Below are 19,907 nucleotides of genomic sequence, written 5' to 3' on the forward strand. Positions count from 1 at the left end.
TCTGACAACATAGACTTCAGAGCAAAAACAAAACAAAACAACACTAACAGACACACACTGTATAAGAATATAAAAGTAAATCCACCACCAGGAAGATATAACAATCTAAAAAATATTAAGAAAATGCAGAGCTTCAAAGCATGTGGGGCAAAAGCTGATGTTACTGAAAGGAAAAGTAAACAAATCCAGTTATTGTCAGAAACTTAAATCCCCACCCTACAGTGATGAGAGTAAGCAAAATATTAATACATGCAAAGGTATACCATGAATTGGAAGCCTTGAGACACCAAAATGCCAATTGTCTCCAGTTATATATATATTTTTTCAAGACTTATTTTACAGTTAAGATTGTGTGGTATCAGTCGATAGAATGAAATATTGATCAATGCAACAAAATAGAGAACCCAGTTAAAGATCCACACAACTCTTTTTTTTCCCACAAGGATGTAAAAGCAACTTACCAGAGGATAGACTTTTCAACAACAGATCCTCGAGTAACTGGATATTTACGAGCAAAAACACCATTCTCAACCTAAACCTCACATTTTATGCAAAAATTATCTCAAAATTAACCATGCATTTAAATATAAAGCATAAGATTAAAAAATCTTAACTCAGGACAACGTCTTTAAGACACACAGCTTGGAGAAGAGTTTTTAATCATGACAGAAAAAAAGAAAAGTCAATAATTTGACCTTAAAAATTTTGCTCTTGGAAAGCCCCTGTGAAAAGGATGTAAGGAAAAGCTATAAATTGGAGGAAAATATTTGCAAACCATATACTCAACAAAGAATTACTTCCCACAATTTCTAAAGAACTCTAAAATCTCAACAGCAAACCGCCACCATACATACACAATTAAAAAATGGGCAAAAGATGTACAGACATTTCACTAAGGAGGACATATGAATGATGAACAAGTGCATCAAAAGATGGTTAGTAGCACTAGATATTCAGGATATGCAAATTGGAGGCATGACAAAATATGTCCATGCACCTATTAGAACAGTTATGTAAAAACATTGACAATACCAAAATGTAGAAAGGATGCAATAAAACCAGGTCTCTGATACACTGTCAGTAGGAATATAAAATACAGTAACTCTCAAGTAGTTTGATCATTTCTTATAGAAATAAATGTACCTCTACAATACAGCCAGCAATGTTGCTCTCAGGCATTTATCCTAAAAAAAAAAAAAAATGAAACATCCACACAAAAAATTACAAATGACTGTTCTTAACATCTTAATTTTGATAGCCCCAAACTGGAAACAATAAAAATTTCCCTCAAGAGGCAAAAAGTTAAACTGTGATACCTCCCTATCAAGGAATACTAATCAGCAATAAAAATATGCTAATATCCACAGCAACTTAGATCTTAAGTGTATTAATTGAAAAGAAAAAAGGTATCCAGATGAAAAATATTATATGATTACATGCATGTAAAATTATACTGTTAACAGGTTAGTGGTTACTAAGGGTGCTATGCATGGTTAAACAGGGAAGGGAGAGGTCAGAGAGAGTACAAAGGGATAGCACAGAGCATGATGGAATAGCTCTGTATTTGGATTGCAGTGACAGTTATACAATCTACAAATGTGATATAATGACAGATACGTACCCACATTGTACCAGTGCCGAATTCTTGGTTTTTATATTGTACTCTGATTATGTAACATATAACTATTGGGGGAAACTGAGTGAAGGGTACATTTGATCTCTATAGTATCTTTCAATGTCCTGTTAACCTATCATTTTTTTAATTAAGCAGTTTAAAAAATCTGCTAAAAAATGAATTGTATTAATCAAAACTTAAAAATTCTGCTGTTCAAAACACACCATAAAAAATGAAAAGAAACGGCACAAACTGAGCAAAAACACTAAAATGTGAGGGGCGCCTGGGTGGCTCAGTTGGTTTGGCGACCTACTTCGGCTAGGTCATGATCTCACGGTTTGTGGTTTCAAGCCCTGCGTCAGGCTCTGTGCTGACAGCTCAGAGCCCGGAGCCTACTTCTGATTCTGTGTCTCCCTCGCTCTCTGCCCCTCCCCCACTCATGCTCTGTCTCTGTCTCAGAAATAAACATTAAAAAATTTAAAAAGGGGCGCCTGGGTGGCGCAGTCGGTTAAGCGTCCGACTTCAGCCAGGTCACGATCTCGCGGTCCGTGAGTTCGAGCCCCGCGTCAGGCTCTGGGCTGACGGCTCAGAGCCTGGAGCCTGTTTCCGATTCTGTGTCTCCCTATCTCTCTGCCCCTCCCCCGTTCATGCTCTGTCTCTCTCTGTCCCAAAAATAAATAAAAAACGTTGAAAAAAAAATTTAAAAAAAAAAAAATTAAAAAAAAAACATTACAATATGAATTTCATTTATACATATATATGCACTTATACATATACATATGTACATACGTACACATATCATTATAAAAGTATACTGTATTTATAAAATTGTAACTAAAATATTAAGTAGAAACCCAATTTAAAGTTGGACCAAAAATCTGAACAGATACTTCACACACAAAAATGCATTAACAGGGGCGCCTGGGTGGCGCAGTCGGTTAAGCGTCCGACTTCAGCCAGGTCACGATCTCGCGGTCCGTGAGTTCGAGCCCCGCGTCAGGCTCTGGGCCGATGGCTCGGAGCCTGGAGCCTGTTTCCGATTCTGTGTCTCCCTCTCTCTCTGACCCTCCCCCGTTCATGCTCTGTCTCTCTCTGTCCCAAAAATAAATAAAAAACGTTGAAAAAAAAAATTTTAAAAAAAAAAAATGCATTAACAGTCAAAAAGTACAATAAAGATGCTTGTCATCATTAGTAATTGGGGAAACAAAACTTAAAACCACAATTAGATACTATGACTTTTACTGCAAAATGGTTGAAATTAAAGACTGACAATAACAAGTGTCGGTAAGTATGTGAAGCAACTCAAACCTGCTACCCTAAGAATGTAAAATGCTATGATCACATTAGAAATCAGGTAGTTATTTCTTAAAAATTTAAATATAGTGCATCCAAACCTAAATGTAAACAAACTGAAAAATATATATATATATACACACAAATATATATATGCACACACATATATATATACATATACACACATATACATATATACATACATATATACATATATATGTGTGGTGTGTTATATTATTCTATTTATATATTGTCATAAGACACAGAAAGCATAAATTATCAAGAATAGGAAAATACATGTATCACATTGGAAGTAAAGAAACAACAACAGAACAGGAAAATACATTTCCAACATATAACAGAGGATTAGCTTGGCCTCCATTGAAGAATTTGAAGAAAAACAACCCAGTAGAAAAACTGGGAAATGCATGTTGAAATGCATTTCCTAACAGGAAATTAACATAGGAAAAGGTGCTCAAACTCTTCAACTATGAGCATTGTTCAAGTTAATATTAAGCACTGATATATCACTTCACAACCACTGGAATGGAAAAGAAAATGAAATATCTCAGACTGTCATGTTGTTATGGACTGAAACTTTCAAGAAGTACTGGGTTAAAAATTTATACAACCACTTTTGAAAATGAAATCGCAGTTTCTAGGGAGGTTGAAATTTGCTCACCCTATTGCCCAACAAATCTTTTAGGTATGTGACATGAACAAACTCTTACACTTAGGTAGCAGATTGCATATTAAAAGATGTTTACTACAGTATTTGTAATAGGAAAAAATATTACATAGTATTCCCTATTAATAGAGAATTTTGATATGTTTATATGGTGAAATACATTAAAATGAATTAATTAGATCAATTGGCATCAATGCGAGTTGTTTTAAGAACATAACATGGAGTTTAAAAAGTTGCAGAATCATCTAGTATGGGGCGCTTGCTTTGCCAGCACATATGCTAAAATTGGAATGATACAGACAAGATTAGCATGGCCCCTGCTAAGGATGACAGAATTATCTAATATGACATCATTTTATTATATTAAGGGATAGGAAAACTTTAACATATACTGGAAGAGTACATAAGATTTTTTACAGTGATTGTCCCTAGGGAATGAAGGAATGGCGACTAGAGAGTGAAATAACCTTCAAAGAGGAGCAGTAACTCCTTTCACGTCTCCCTGTGTACTAGCAAACATTCCTCTCTGCCTTCCATGACTGGCCCTATGTTCCCTCAAATATTCTTTGGTTTTTCCATTTACCAAATCTTACCATACTTTGATGATATCCCATCCATTACCCATGGGGTAAAGCAGACTATAGAGCAAATAATATGCAAATATAATTGCTTGTTGGGATCATAGGATCTCAGAACAAAAGGCTTTTAGAGAATCATGTTGCCTAGTGGGCTTCAAACTGTGTTCTGAAAAGCACTGGAGTTCCGACAGAGGCTTCACTGGGCAAGGAAGGGCTTGGCAGGTAGGACTCTGCACCCACTGCCTCTGATTGAAGAAGAGCAATACTGACTTTATCTGCTTTATAACTAGGTTCTAAAGATTGTGTTTCCAAAAACAGTTCTCTTAAAAAAGCATATGAAAACCACTGAGTTTAGGTGTTATTTTTTCCAAGAAAATAATAAGTTAATGTCATTTCCTAGCAAGGTCACACAACTCTTCTATGTTCAACAGATTTGATGTTTATGGAACCCTTGGTACAATGGGAAACTGTTAAGGTATGTGGGAACTTTTGGTTTCTAATATCTACCTCATCATATCTAAAAAGAAGGATGCTTTTCCAAGTGTCAAGTCAGGAATGAAATAATTATGTTTAATTTACCAACACAGCAATTCTGAAATAAATTCAGGGAGAGAGGGGAAGGTAGAATTCACTCCCTCAAATTTTGCGGTGTGCATCACACCCTGCTCTTTCGGCGTGAAGAAAAAGATTCATCATCAACTGGCTTGGGCAGAACTTTTTGATGCATTTAACCTAGTGATATCCCTGTAAGTAAGCATTATGTGTTAAAAACATGCAATAGGGTGTGAGCTTTCAGAAAGCAACTGTTTAATATGAAATTGCAGGAGGAAGAACTAAGTCATCAGCTTTCCATCCTTGCCCGTTAGTTTGGTAATCTCTACTGAAAGTCATTCATGAAGCTAATAAATTCTCTTCAAGGAATCACTAAAAAGGGGGTAATTATATTAAGGCACCAAAGTTCATGAGCAAGAAAATTCACAACAAAACAACTTTGATCTTTGCTCCAGGCTCTGCTTAATGGTCCAGAAAACTAATAATCACTAATTTTCACAAAAGATGTCATATGGCTAGAGCTATAATGTTCAAATAATATTCAATTATATTTTTCTATCAAGTTAAAGCCCTTTTAATCATTTTGAAACCAATTACCACAAAATGCATTATTTTATTCTTGTAAAATCTTCCCTCCTAGTCTTCAAAATATGACAGCAATTTCACTTCCCAGGATACACACTGAGAATGTAGAAGTTGATTTTGCATTCAGGTCTCATTCGACGTAACAAATAGAATAATAACATTTTTTTCTACTCCTCCTGGTATGGAATTTTTGCAAAGTACTATTTGCCTCTCGCACAATTTCCGAGATTCATAATTATCTTCTAATACTTCTACTTTAAACAGAAGACCTGCAACCATACTTAGAACTGATGTTTATATCAGACCTCTTCTTGATTGCTAATGCCTAAGGAAGAAGGGATAGCCACAAAGCGGAATGACTTTGATAGGGAAGAGTTGTCACATTCCGTCTTAACAGATATGTCAGGGGGAGAAGGAATATTCACCCAAAGTATCTCCATCCCCATCCCTGCAACTTACAATCCACATTATTTCATGAATCTACCTCTTATCAAGGAGTGCCTGTGCACACAGAGCTCATGAGGTATGGATTATGCTGAGTGAAAATTAAATACAAATTTATTTCTCTTAGAAAATATAGTTTGTAAAAGTTTTGTCATTGCTGGCACAGAAGTTGAGATTCTTAACTTTCAGTTTTCTAAATTGTTAGCTGGAGGCTGAGACAGCCATACATGGAAAACATTTTTAATCCTAGGAAACATCTGTCAATACAGAGGTACAGAAGATAGAAAAGGTGTCTGGGGTATCCCCATAAACACATGGAGAGGAGAGTAATCGCACTCCAGGTAAAGAACTGGAGGCTTGCACCCATATTCCAGGTTCTGACTCAGGCCAGGTATCCGAATTCCTCCCAGCCGAATATATAAAAGCAAACCACCCCAGGATCCACATGGAATGCTTCTTCTTCTGAATTTGCTGAGGAGTGTCTCTATCTACAGAGTTACTTAAGTCTGTAGTATTCCCCATAGCAGACTCATTCTTCTGTAATCACTAAGTCAAACTAGGAAAAGAAATCCAGCTGACTGTATTTTTACCTCTTCAATCTACTAACCCTAGTTTTTAGTCAAAATAGAAATGGAGAGAAAACAAGTTGCAACTAAGTGAAAGGCAAGCCGCTTTTATCATCAATTTTTACCTAGCTTTGAAGGTAAATCTATATTCTAAGGGGGGAAGGAGGAAATTTGGTTTAATTTGAGACCTGATATCAAATCTACTACAGTACTATGACTGTTAATACTAGATAACTTTTTCTTGACCTACATCGTTTGAGATTTTAAATTAAAGGATTTACTAAAACACATTTTTGTAGAAATAACAGAAAAACTATTGTCAAACCATTATCATCAAAAATTTGTTACAGAACCAAAAACCAAAGATGCTTGAAAAATCATCTCTGAAGTTTATTCTACTGTCTTACAATGTGTGGGATCATACACACACACACACACACACACACACACACACACACACACACACACACACACACAGTTACAGAAACCATGTTTCTTTTACTTATAGCAGTTTTCAGTAACTTAGTATAAAGGACTAAAATTTCAATCTTCTCAAGACTCAACTCACATCTTCTAATGGGAAGTTTCATTACGAACAACGTTTTGCTCTTTTTATGTAATCCTAGAATGAAAATAAAGAAGCCTTTATGATCTAATCTATTCTCATGTTTCCTTAAAAGTGGACAGCAAAACCATCCCAAAGTAATGGGAATAAAGCTATTTAATATAAAAGCTTGACAGAAGGCTACTTCCCTTAAGTGTTGTATATCACTCTAATACCCTTTAATAGTTGGGTTCTCATTCTGTAGGCAAGCAGTGCCATTGAAAGCCAATTCTGCTTCAATTCTCAGCCTGTTTCCAAAGTTGGAGTAACACCATAAATTTTAAAGACTGCCTTATTTTGCTGCCTCTCTGCAGATTGTGAGCTCCTTCAGAAATGGGAACCAGGTGATCATCTTTATGACCAACTCTACATTCTAACTCCATGCCTGGCACATCCTTATGTGTATCAAGCAATACATGTAAGTATGGCAAGTATGTCAGAAACCAAGTTAAACTGGCTTAGAAATTTTTATATTGATATTTGAATGATTATTGTTTAAAATACAAGTTCTTTTTTGTTAAAGGCTTCCCCTACCCTTGTACTAGGTAGTCCTTAGTTTCAGCTTTATTCTGTTCAATTACTGGTATATTACAAAACTAAAAATCCAACAATGGCTTAGGCATTTAATTGTGATATTAGAAGTACTTAAAAAAGGAAACTGTCAAAAATATTAGTCACAATTTTCATACCAATAAAAATAGTCATGTTAGTAAGATATTTGTTAACTTTCTGACTTTTTTCAAAAAATACATATTTTATTTCAACATAGCTAGTTGATGTCTACTGCATACTAACCTGTGAACCTACCTTGGAGAATTTATTCTTCCAGGAATGCAACATCATTCTAAAATTATCTTTCATTATACAGTAAATGAGAAAAAAAAGCAAGGAAAGTAATTTTTTTTAATCTTTTTTTTTTTTTATCTTGCCTGACTGCCACTGTCAGCACCACCCTTGATTGAACATTCTTTACTGTCTAATTGCCGTTAAACACATGTTGGGGTACGTTATCAAAGAACCATGAATGCTGCAACATGAATGTTGCACTCAGAGGCTCCTAACACTCTTCCCTGTCCTTAGAATGTGGGTTCCACTTCCTTTTCCCACTCCCTGAGGCCACTCCAAGGACATAGCCTTCAGATGGTGATGTGGTGTTGAAAACACCTGTATCGTATACATGACTGAGCACAGTTTTTAGGGCCTCTTTATAAACTTTTAAGATTTGAGGGTGGATGTGGGAATCCATTTGTCTTGCTACCACACAAGACAAACCTCCTATGTAAGTTCCTTTTGTTTATTCAAACTCCCACCTACCAGTCTGGAGTTGCTTGCCTCTTTCTTCAGTCTCTCCCTGCCCTGAATACAGGGGCCAGTTTCAGATTAAATCAGTGAAGTTCCCAACTGGGTTGCTAACCAATAGCACACAGGCTGATTGAACATTCTGGCCAGCCTAACCCAGAGTCATATGGCAGTTATCTATAAAATGTCTTTTCACAGGATGAATGGAAGAAAAGAATGACTGGAGAATGAAATTTGTTGGGTAAGAAAATATGAGGACATATCACATAAAACAGAAAGGATTAACTTCATTTGTAAGGATAAAGGATGATTTTTCTGTTAAAACTAAGGAAGAGAAAAAATGCGTGTGACATGATGCTTGCATGCTACTTTTATTCTAAGAAAGCTCATTACATGCCATTCTGTATGAACTTTCAAATCTCAAACACTTCAGCAGAAAACCTGAAAATATTTTTACTTAATGTATTTTTCAAGGGTTAGAAGAGTTTAGGTGGTCATTGGAGGTATTTCAAGTTCTTGTTTTAACATTTATTCAGTTCCAAATGATTTGAGGACCAATAATAATTCATTTTTATAGGAAAGGAAATTATCCACTCTGACAAATCTAAATTCTAGGCTTCAGATTTTGCTCTCAATATATCATCTCCTAGTTCTATAAACATGAATCTCAGAGGTCTTATAATTCTTTCTCATTTCAAATGAAAGGCAAATGCTTCTGAAATGGATTCACTACATTACTTATAACTGCTGAGTCAAGGGAACTGAAAATACTGCTATACCAACAAATAGAATTATTATAGCTCACTACAACTACACTATGAAGGATAACTCAAATGCAATGACTGCGGCATGTGCTAAAGAACAAAGTATCTACCTGGTGATCATCTCTACTTCGGTGAGTCCCAGGCATTTCAAATTCAAGAAGTTTAAAAACAGAACTAATCTATTTTTCTGCTAATGTTACTCCTGCATTCTCTTTGCATAAAAGATGATAATGGATTTCATCCAGTCATGCAAGTCAAAAGCCTTGAAGTCATCCTCAACTTTCTATTCCTTTTATTCCTTTCACCCCCAAATTCAACTAGTCACTGAATCAGGTTGAATCATCTCCTAATTTCCTTTTCACATTCACACTCTTCCACCCAATCTTATCACTGCCATAGTTCAGATTCTCATGATTTCTTCAACAGTCAGTATAGTTTTCCTGCCTCTAGATTTTCTTAACAAACTGGTATATGTGTCTTTTGTCATTTGTAGAAGGTGTTGTTTGATTTAAAGCTTTTTCTTAATCACATGAGGGCTTTATAATACAACACTGAACTTGTGTTTAAAAATGAATTGGCCAAAAACGTGGATCTCTTCTGCCTTTTGTCAATTCACTAAAAGTGACAATAAATGATTAAAACACATAAAACCTTCAGAATGAAAGCAGCAACATGAAAGAAAGCAAAGAAACTAAACTTACCCTGAAGAACCCTTCACAGATTCCAGACTGTAAAGCAACAGGGGTAGGCAAGCAACATAGACCAAGAGAAAGGAGCTGAAAACAAGAGAATAATTGCCCATCCAAATACAGTATTTGGATCCCTAGGTCCTGTTCACCACCATGCACAGTCAAGCTGTCTCTGCCTCAGGAATGAGATTCAAGATTTATCCTCATGAGACATTAAATTTGAGACGTATGGATCCAGAAACTCCTGGTAAATTATAGGAATGAGATAAAAACAGGAAACTTATATAAAATCCTATATATGAACTACTGAACTATCAGACTCCCCTGCTCAATCTACTCCTAGAGCCACAAAAGCAGGCATATGTTTCTCAGAGCTAGAACCTTTCTCTGGGCAAAGTAAATAGTCTTAGAAAGAAGACTCCACAAAGTGACATTTGCAACACTTTTCAGACACACACACACCAGTGAAAATTCAGCCTTGCCACCATACTACCCTGTATTGTAACCCAGCAGTTATCAAACCCCACCCAAGTAAACAAAGCTTACAGTAATCTTCCAGTGCCTCATTCTTACATATAAGCCAATATAAAATGATTAGGAGGCAATAAAGAACAAACAGTTAATAGAAAAACAGACACGAATAAACCAAAAGAGGAACACAAACAAACCAAAAGAGGAGCACAAATGATCCATAGTCAATATACGGAAAAGGCAGAAAGTATAACTTAAACTGCAAATATAACTTCTTTAGAGAGATAAGCAACTATATGGCATCATAAAATAAAAATAAAATGCTATAAAATGCTATAAAAATAACTATCAGAAAGAACTCTTGTATATTAAAATATGATAGCTTAAACACAACTATTCAATTCAAGTGTTGAGAAATGTAGGTTAGAAAAATTCTCATAACAGGAAGAAAAAGCCAAGGAAAAGATAAGAAACCTAAAGACCAATTCTAGAAGTCCACTCTCAAGTTTAAAAAATTCCTTAGAGAACAAAGAAATTTGTCAACAAAAAATCAATCCAAAAACTTGAAAAAAAAAGTTCCTACAGACAAAAACATTTTCAAATATGAATATGCTCCCTCTCCTCCCCCTTCCCCCAAAAGGTAAAAAAAGTGATTCCAAAAATAAATAGAATCCAGGCAGTATATGAGAAAAATAAAGGGAATTCCCAGGATGGTTGCCAACAGAAATCCTAAGAAGAGTGATCAAACAGAGATGCACAGCAATGAGCCCAGGACCAGTAATATTGATAGTTGTCTAATAGATATAATGGTGCATGTAGGGAAGAAATGATTGAGGCACGGAAATTTAAGCCAATAAATGAACGAGGTGATTGGTAACTCTAGGTAAAATGAAAGATGTTCAAGTAAGTAAATTTAATAGAAGGATTCACTTGGGTTTGTGGCAAAAACTATGTTCATATTATAGTAAACATAAATGAGAACTATTTTAATAAAGATGTGAAATATACAGCAATAGGAGGGTGAATAGAGGAGAAATATGTTGAAGAGTTTAATACATATTTACTATAAAATCTATTAGATGGTTACGAATATTGAGAACTATGGGATAGCATTATAAGCCATTATTTTGATACGTGGAAGCCAAGATACTTTTGAGAAGTTGCTATGAAGTAAAGTTCTTAGAAGAAAAGAGAGAAGTAAGGCCTATTGTAATTTCATTAAACGTCTTTTAGATCACAGATTAAAACAATACATTCTTGACCTCTGTATTGATGGAGAAGGAAAAAAGTGCCCACATCCTTTCAGGACTCTTGGTCATTTGGGCATGACACAAATTCAGTGGGAGAAGAAAGAGGAAAACCTCCTGGATCTCTGCAGGATTAATTTATTTAAAATAGATAACAGAAAAATACTCAACATGTAAAATTCTTGATGAAAATGAAGGAAACCCATGTTGATGCCAACAGCTTAGGCAGACCACCCTTCACAAGATGTACCAGAGGAGGCAGAAGAAAGTCCCCAACCTTCCCAAGAAGGTGTAAGCCAGGAAGAAAAAGGAAATGTCAAAGGAGCTAACCCAACCTGGTCATGGCTTTGAAGAGGACACTCCCATAAGGCATTTGGACCCTGAAGAAATGATAAGAGGAATAGAGGAGTTGGGAAGGCTTAGAGAAGAGTTAAGAAGAGTAAGAAACAAGTTTGTGATGATGCATTGGAAGCAAAGACATTCACGCAGTCATCCTTATCCTGTGTGCTTTAGGCCTTGATTTTTTTTTTTTGGTCTGATATTAAAATCTGGTCCCTGTTTTCTTTCTGTTAGCATTTTAGCATTTTCTGACGTATCTTTGACCTTCGGTTTGCTTTTAATCATCTGGTGAATTTTTTTTTTTTAGGTGGCTTCCTTGTTACCAGCATCTCACTAGATTTTGTATTTTGACCCATTTTCCCAGTCTGTTTTTCGAATGGAAAGTTTCACACATATGCATGAAAAGATGTTCATTCTACATTGTAAAGTAAAACATAACAGGTTACAAAGCAGTATGTTTATTATCAGCTCACATATGTAGGATTAAATCCTACACTGTGTGTGTACATGCACGTCTGTATACATACATACATAAAAATTTAACTACTTATTTCTGTGTGGTATTAGTTTCCTTTTTGCTTATACGTATTTTTTTCATGAATATATGTCACACACACACACAAAGAGTTAAAGTTCTGTAAAAGCCAAATAATGTGCAACCAGCTTCTAAGGGCAATAGGGGCACCTAAAATCATGATGGAGTAACTATTTAAAAAATGTAAAACTCAAATTACCTCTGGATCTCTTAGCCAGAGGAATAAAACTGACATTACAGGGGGGAAAAGGAATACATTCTCTTAATATGTAATTTTAATGATAAATTAGGTCAATTTTGTTTAATGATGAATTCTTCAACCAGTATTTTTACCTTCCTAACAATTTCCACCATTTGTGAGCAGAGACAACATCTTACATGTTTCCCGTGTAGCTGATATTTCCAGTATTCTTCATTCCTTTGTGTGGATTTCTATTTCTGTCTGGTATGATTTTGCTGCTTCCTGAGAGAGTCCCCTTAACATTTCTTGGAATGAGGTCTGCTAAGATCTTTTATGCTCTAGCCACTTTTAAGATTTTTTTTCAAGAGGTATAAAAAAACTATCTAACTTAAGTGTAATCATAAAAGACCCCAAATAACCAATTCAACCCTGAAAAATAAGATATCAAGCTATTATCATAACGCTAGAGTAATCAAAAAAAGTATGGTACTGGCATAAGCACAAATAGACTGATAGAACAGTATCAAAAACCCAGAAATAAACCCATGCATATATGGTCAATATTAGTTGACCATATACAACAAGAAAGCCAAGAATACTTAATGGGGAAGACAGTTTCTTCAATAAATGGTGCTGGAAAAATGGGATATTCACATGTAAGACAATGAAACTAGACCCCTATCATATACCACCCACAAAAATGATCTCAAAAGTCATTAAAGACTTAAATGTAAGACCAGAAACCATAAAATATCTAAAATAAAACAAAAGAATAAAGCTCCTTGACATGGTTCTTGGCAATGCTTTTTTTGGATAGGACACTCAAAGCACAAGTAACCAAATATACATCAAACTGAAAAGCTTTTGCACTAAGAAACTTATCAACAAAATGAAAAGACAACCTAGGGAATGTGAGAAAATATTTGCTAACAATTTATCTGATAAAGGGTAAGGGTTAATATCCAAAATACATTTTAAAAAAAACCTCCTACATCTCAATAGCAAAAAAATCCAATCCAATTTAAAAATGGACAAATGGAATCAAGATGATGGAGAGGGAGGATACTGAGTTCACAGGGACACACTAAAACCTAAAATTACACATAGAACTAGCTCTGAGAACAAATGAAGACTAGCAAAACAGATTAAACACAATTAAGGATATAAAGAAAACGTCACACTGAAACGGGCAGAAGGGGCAAAGACAGTTTTGCCAGGACCCATACCTCTGGTGTGACAACCTACTATGAAGTTTGAAAGTCAAAAGTAGTAAAAATCATCCAGATGTATAATAGTTAAGGGATGCACAAAATAATAAATATATAAAATATGACAACAAAATTGTAAAGCATGGCAGGGGGGTGGTAAAAACAGTGCTTTTAGAACGCACTTTGACTTAAGCAACCATCAACTTGTAATAGACTGCTATATATAGGATATTACATATAAACCTCACGATGACCGCAAACCAAATACCAGTAATAAATACACAAAAACATGAAGAGAAAGGAGTACAAAAATAACAATATGTCACTAAATTATGAGAGGAGAGAAAGAAACAGAACTACAAAAACAATCAGGACATAATCAACAAAATGGCATTAAGTATGTATCTATTAATAACTACTTTAGATGGAAATGGACTAAATGTTCCCATCAAAAGACACAGAGTAGCTTAATTATAAAAAAAAAAAAAAGACCCATTTATGCTGCCTAAAAGAGATTCACTTCAGATCTAAGGACACATACAGAATGAAAGTAAAGATATGAAAAAAGTTATGGAAACCAAAAGAAAGCTGAAGCAGTTATACACATGACAGAACAGACTTTAAAACAAAGACTAATTGGGGCGCCTGGGTGGCTTGGTCGGTTAAGCGTCGGGCTTCAGCTCAGGTCATGATCTTATGGTCCGTGAGTTCGAGCCCCGCATCGGGCTCTGTGCTGACAGCTCAGAGCCTGGAGCCTGTTTCAGATTCTGTGTCTCCCTCTCTCTCTGACCCTCCCCCGTTCATGCTCTGTCTCTCTCTGTCTCAAAAATAAATAAACGTTAAAAAAATAAAAAATAAAAAAAATAAAACAAAGACTAATAAGAAACAAGAAGTGCATTACTAATGATCAATCAATCCAAGAAGATATAACACACAATTATCTATGTACACAACATAGGAAAATATAAATACATAAAGAAAATATTCACATAAGGAGAAATGGACAGGGACACCTGGGTGGCTCAGTCAGCTGAGTGTCCAACTTTGGCTCGGGTCATGATCTCACAGTAAGTGGGTTCAAGTCCTGCACCAGGCTCTGTGCTAACAGTTCAGAGCCTGGAGCATGCTTCAGAATCTCTCTCCCTCTCATTTTGCCCCTCACCTGCTCATGCTCTGTCTCTCTCAAAAATTAATAAACGTTAAATTTAAAAAAAAAAAAAGAGAGAGAGAAATGGGCAGTAATGAATAGTTGGGGACTTTAGCACCTACTTCCACCAATGGATAGATCATCCAGACATAAAATCAGTAAACAGTGGACTTCAATGACACAGTAAACTAGATGGACTCAATATGTACAGAACATTGCATCCAAAAACAGCAGGATACACATTCTTTCAAGTGTACATGTGACATTCTCCAGGATAGATCATGTTAGGCCACAGAAGAGATCTTGATAAATTGAAGAAAACTAAACTCACATCAGGCATCTTTTCTGACTATAATGATATGAAAGTAGGAGTCTCTTACAAGAAAAATAAAAGCTAGGAAACTCACGAAGGATAAACAACATACTATGAAACACCCACTAAGTCAAAGACATCAAACATTAAATCAAAAATACTGAGACAAATGAAAATGAGAACACAACTGTCCAAAATCTATGGGACTCAGCAAAAGCAGTTCTAAGAGTTTATAGTGTTACACACGATTACCTCAAGAAACAAGAAAAATCTCAATCTACTGTTACACCTTAAGGAACCAGAAAAAGAGCAAAAAAATCTGAAGTTAGTAAAAGAAAATAACAAAGATCAGATCAGAAATGAAATAGAGACTAAAAGAAAATGCAAGTATCAATAAAACAAAAAGAGGTTTTTACTTTTGAAAACAAAATTGACAAACTTATAGCCAGACTCATCAAAATAAGAAAGGTCTCAAATTAATAAAATCAAAACTGAAAAAATTTAAAACTGATACCACAGAAATACAAAGGGTAATAAAATACTACTACAATTGTATGTCAACCAATGGGACAACCTAGAAGCGAATAAATTCCTAGAAACATATGGTCTTCCAAGAACGAATCAAAAACAGAATCTGAACAAAATGATTAATAATAAAATTGAATCAGTAATCCAAAAACTACCAGAAGTCCAGGACCAGGTGGCTTCATAGATACATTTTTTAAACAATTAACATATATACTTCTTAAACTATTCCAAAAATGTCAAGAGGAATTAACACTTCTAAACTCATTCTATGAGATGAGCATTACCCTGATACCAAAACCAGACAAAGACACCATAAGGAAGAAAAAAGAAAATAAAGAAAATTATAGGCCAATACATCTTATGAACACTAATGTAAAAATCTTCAAGATAGTAGCAAACTAAATTCAAAAATACATTAAAAGAATCATACACCATGATCAAGTGGGACTTATTCCAGGGATGCAAAGATGGTTCGATATCTAGAAGTCAATCAATAAGATATACCACATTAACAAAGAGGAAGATTAATATCATTGTGTCAACAGATGCAGAAAAAATCCGTTAAAATTTCACATCCATTTATGCTAAAAAGGAATACCCAGAAATAAATTTAAGGAGGTACAAGTTCTGAAAACTATAAGACAGTGATGAAAGATTGAAGACAACTCAAATAAACAGTTGGATATACCATGTTCATAGGTTACAAGATCATTAAAATTTCCATACTACCCAAAGCAATCTAAAGACTCATACATTCCCTACCAAAATACCAATGGCATTTTCCACAGAACCAGAATAATTCTAAGATTTGTATAAAGCCCCAACAGGTCCTGAATAGCAAAGTAATCTTGAAAAAGAAGAACAAAGCTGAAGGTGTCATGCTCCCTGATTTCAAACCCTAATACAAAATACAGTAATCAAAACAGTATGGTAGTGACACAAAAATAGACACACAGATCAATAAAGCAAAAGAAAAAGCCCTGAAAGAAACCTATGCTTATACGGTCAATTAATCTTTATAAAGGAAGAACATAAAAAAGAAGGAAAGCTTACCATTAACAACAACATAGTGTAGTGCTACGTAAAATAGGTCAGAACAAGATAAATGTGTTATGACTTGACTTGTGTGTGAAATCTACAAAAGAAACAAACCAAACCTTAAATATACTCATAAATACAAAAAATAATCTGGTGGTTGCCAAAAGGGAGGGTGGTGGAAGTCTGAGAAAAATAGGAGAAAGGGATTAAAAGGTACAAAATTCCAGTTATAAAATAAAAGGAACATAAGGAATTTAGTTAATATATAACAACTATGTATGTTGACAAATGGTAACTAGATTTACCCTGGTAAATAATTCATAATGTATATAAATGTTGAATTTCTATTCTTTACACCTGAAATACAGTTATTGTGTATGTCAACTATACTTAAGAAAAAAAGATTAAAGGACCTGAAAAGATTTTTTTTCCAAAGACGATATACAGATGGCTAACAGGTACATCAAGAGGTGTTCAACATCACTAACCATTAGGAAAATGCAAATCAAAATCCTAACGAGGTATTACCTCACATCTGTTATAATGGATAACAAAAAGATAAGAGATAGCCAACACCGGTGACAATGTGGAGGAAGAAGAACCCTTGTGTACTGTTGGGAAGGGATGTAAATTTGAACAGCCACCATGGAAAACATACGGAAGTTACTCAAAAAATAAAAATAGAGCTACCATATGACCTAGAAATTTCACTCCTGGGAATATTTCCAAAGGAAATGGAAATACTATGTTGAAAAGGTATCTGTACCCCCATATTCACAGCAGCATTACTTCCTATAGCCAAGACATGGAAACAACACACACACATACACACATGTATATATACACATACATACATACACACACACACACACACACACGTGTGTGTGTGTGTCCTATCATTTGTGACAACATAGATGGACTTTGAGGGCACTATGCCAAGTCAAATAGGTCAGAGAAAGACAAATACTCTATGGTCTCACTTATCTGTGGAACCTAAAAAACAAACCCAAACTCGTAGAAAAAGAGATCACATTTGCAGTTACCAGAGGGGAAACTGGATGCAGGTGGTCACAAGGTACAAGCTTTCAGTTTTAAGATAAGTAAGTACAAGGGGTGTAATATATAATGATGACTATAGTTAACACCACTATATGGTAAGTTATTAAGAGGAAACCCTACGAGTTCTTTTTTTGTACATACATGAAATCCTGGATGTTAACTTATCATGGTATTTCACACTGTATAAAAGCTGTTATTATGCTATACATCTTAAACACATACAGTGCTATATATCAGTTTTATCTCAAAAACTTTTCAAGAAATCAAAAATATTAACTTAGGAAAAATGAAATCTTTATAGTTATACTATGCAAGAATGGGAAGTGTCTTTTTCTTCAAAATGCTTTCTTCTTCAAAAATTCTTTTGTGTCTGTCAGGAGTATCAAACTACATTTTCAAATTTATTTTCAATTATCTTACGGACTGTATGAGCTTTTAGTAATAACATGCCAAGTGGAGATAATCTACACCATATTCTTTGCAGAAAAAAGAACAGTATCTTAAATGCTAATATGACCCAAAAACCTGCAGCCTGACTGACCAATGCCTTTGATGAAATTTTATCAATGTCAGCTGTAGAGAGATGCCTTGGGCAGCCAGAAAATGCCAGAAATACAGGATTATTTTCTTTCTTGGATCTTTCTCTTAGGGCTCTGCAGGGAGTCAGATCTTTCCCACCTAAACCATGAAATTTCTTGAAAGGGAAACCGCTTATCTCTTCTTGAAGAGGGGAAGAGGGAGGCTGATATAAGCAGTGGAGTAAATGATCTGACACAAAAATCTTTCAGGATAGAGTAGAGAAGAAAAAAGTGTAAGTTCTGTAGCCCTTGCAATGGAATAATCAGACACTAGATATACTGCAGAAAATTCACACATATACATCCAACCTTTCTGCTCTCACGCACATACAGAGTACAGAGGATGACAGAAAAGAATTAATCAAGACACAGAACAAGTAGAACAAAGACCCTGGCACAGCCACCCCTGTTAGGTATCTTTAAGCAAGCCCCCTGTAAGTGAAGGGTGGTGTTTTAAGCCCAAAACACCTGAATATATAGAATTCTAATTAGTTGTAATGTTTATTTAGAAGATTTTGTCCATTGCTGATACTTAAGTTATTTTGAGAATTTTGTTTACTACAAGTACCAGACTGAGAATCTAAAATGGTTATATGAAAAAAATGCAAATTTGGTTAGCTCCTACTGTCCATTAACTCTTGGTTTAGGAACAGACATCTCATCTATCTACACCCATTCTACCTTCTCTTTGGCTGATACTCCTGATGGACAATGGAGTGCCTCCAACCTCACCTGCAAGTGAGGCATGGTTAGATTCAGGCGAGCTCAGCAGGTCTAGATACCAAGTTCTGAAATTGTATAAAACTTGCATAAAGACCACCAGGCTGACCTCACTTCTAGATGCAAGTCAGCTCCCAATTTACTCTGTGACACAGGATAAACCCTTGATGTGTCTTGTTTTACCTTTTTGATCTGTCAAATAAAAATGATGACATTTGGGAGCACCTGGGTGGCTCAGTTAGGTGTCTCACTCCTGATTTCATCTCAGGTCTTGATCTCACTATTGTGAGATCCAGCCCTCATTGGGCTCCACTCTCAGCACGGAGCCTGCTTTAGATGCTCTCTCTCCCTTTCTCTCTGCCCCAACCCCGCTGGTGTGCTTTCTAAGAAAGAAGAGAGAGAGAGAGAGAGAGAGAGAAAGAGAGAAAGAGAGAGAGAGAAAGAGAGAGAGAGAAAGAGAGACAGAGAAAGAGAGAGAGAGAAAGAGAGAGAGAGAAAGAAAGAGAAAGAAAATATTAACACCTGTGCTACCTACTCTACTAGCATTGAATAAAGTGAGACAACATGAAAATACATCAGAGAATTCAAAGCACTATAAATACACGGGACTCCAGAATGGGTTGGTGCACTCTCTGTTCCAGCATTTTCCAGTCTTAATTAGGAAGAGTAGGAACAATTAGATAGCTTTCAAACATATTTGTCATGGACCAAAAATACTCTTTTAGTGGCTGAGTCACTATTCTGACCATGGCTATATGTATGTTAGACCATTTTTAAACATCTAAAAAAATAAAAAACAAAACTGTTCTACCAGTTGAACAGACTTCCAAGTCCCCATAAATCTGGCAAAGAGACTTCAGAATGAG

The 19,907-nt window shown here is 35.3% G+C and overlaps 1 protein-coding gene and 1 non-coding gene across 7 annotated transcripts in view; one reads left to right on the top strand and one right to left on the bottom strand.

The window, feature by feature from the left end:
• The window catches only part of UNC13C (unc-13 homolog C), a 614,642-nt gene that overhangs the window by 475,473 nt on the left and 119,262 nt on the right, over positions 1-19,907 (bottom strand). The window lies entirely within an intron of this gene.
• Positions 3,852-3,957, top strand: LOC131518352 (U6 spliceosomal RNA). The gene has a single exon (XR_009265041.1). It is a non-coding gene; the product is annotated as a U6 spliceosomal RNA (small nuclear RNA).

The sequence above is a fragment of the Neofelis nebulosa genome, chromosome 7 (genome assembly GCF_028018385.1).
Source record: "Neofelis nebulosa isolate mNeoNeb1 chromosome 7, mNeoNeb1.pri, whole genome shotgun sequence".
NCBI lineage: Eukaryota > Metazoa > Chordata > Mammalia > Carnivora > Felidae > Neofelis > Neofelis nebulosa.